This window comes from Triticum urartu, chromosome 7, assembly GCF_003073215.2.
Source record: "Triticum urartu cultivar G1812 chromosome 7, Tu2.1, whole genome shotgun sequence".
Lineage (NCBI taxonomy): Eukaryota > Viridiplantae > Streptophyta > Magnoliopsida > Poales > Poaceae > Triticum > Triticum urartu.
The window spans coordinates 242,435,862-242,437,558 of record NC_053028.1 but is presented as its reverse complement, the minus strand read 5'-3'; positions in this window follow the sequence as shown (position 1 = coordinate 242,437,558).

Below are 1,697 nucleotides of genomic sequence, written 5' to 3'. Positions count from 1 at the left end.
AGGACTGTGAATCCTCCAGCCGGTTAGGCGTCGCGTTCTGAGCATCCAAGAGACATTGTGGATCGCCGGTGAACGAAGTCTCTGAAGGTTTGGGAGTCTACCTTGAAGACTTACAAGAGTGATTGGGCGAGGTCTGTGTGACCTTAACTCAAGGGGAATACGGTGAGGACTGGGTGTCCTGAGCTGCGTGTTCAGGACTGGGTGTCCGGGACTGTGTGTCCTCAGGTTTAAATACCTAGCCGCCCTAACCAGACGTACAGTTGTCACAGCAACTGGAACTGGTCCAACAAATCATTGTCTTCAACGAGTCACTGGTTTCATCCTTCCCTTCCCGTTACTTACTGTTGGTCCTTGTGAAGTCATTGTATGATTGTACTATCTTTTGTCTTCACTGAGTGACTGCGTGTTCTGTTTGGCTTCATAATATCTTCCTACCTGATCCTTACTACATTGCTGCTATTAGTCATTGTGCTTTCACTTCATTGAATACTTGACTATGGTTTGTCTAGTGTAGTCTACCTTCCGCTGCATGGTAATAGGTTTATTTCTATCATTTGTCTTCGAAACTTCCACGTTTTGAAGACTTTCATAAAAATTGCCTATTCACCCCCCCCTCTAGTCGATATAACACACTTTCAGAGCAGAAGGAGCTGCTTGTGAAGACGCAGAGGGAGGCGGAAGAGACGGAGACCGCCCTCCTGGCCGAGTTCGCGAGCGAGCGCTCCTCCTGGTCTGACAAGGAGGCGATGCTGGCCTCCGGCTTCCATGAGATTGAAGACATCGTTGATGGTGAGTTTCTTTACTTTCTTTCTTCGAGCTGCCGATTATAAGTCGTGCCGACTCCTGGTTTTTGACTTGCTTCTTTCGTTTCTTCCATCTTGGCAGACTTCTTTCCTGGGCACTCGCAGGCCGCCATCCAAGCCATCGAGGCTGACCTGAAGGTCGGAGGGCGGAGGGCGCAGAGATCGCCGCCGACGCCCCCCGAACCTGACGAGCACATCCTGAGCATCGAGGCTCGCCTTCGGCCGACTCACCGGATGCTGCGGCTTCAGCGTGTTGGTGCCCAGGCGATTGCCGCCCTGTGGCCGGACATGCAGGCTCCGCGCACCCCCAGCCTGACGGCCGACTGGCTAGAGGTCGCGGCTGGTCGTCTTGAGGCCTGGAAGGGCTCTTCGGCCCGAGCTGGAGCGCGCCGGGCCTTGGAGTTCGTCAAGGCATGGTATCCGGGGCTGGATCTAGACCGGCTGGCCATGCTTCGGTCGGAGGCCCAGCCGGAGCTGGCAGCTGCGGAAGACGCCCTCGTCAAGCGTGCTGCGGCGATCGCCGAGTACACCGACACCAGCATCTTCGTCCCCAAACGGTCTGAAGACGGCGAGGAGGTACCGCCGGAGTGGTTTGGGATGAGCCCAGACTACAGTTAGGACTCGGCAGAGGTGATTGGCTCCAGCATCGAGGAGGAAGGCGAGGCGGAGGACGGAGGCGAGATTGAGGCACCGGAAGACGGAGCAGACGGCCAGCCTCAACCGACCGCGCCTCCAGCAACGAGCCACGTGCGACCGACCGACTGCCGGCCGGAGCGATTCAGCCGAGACTAGCCAGCCGGCCGCCGACGCCTGACGCTGCCGCCGTCCGACCCTCCGAATCCTCAGCTGCTTCCTAAGCTGCCGCCTTTACCTTTATTTATCTGCTTCAGTAGT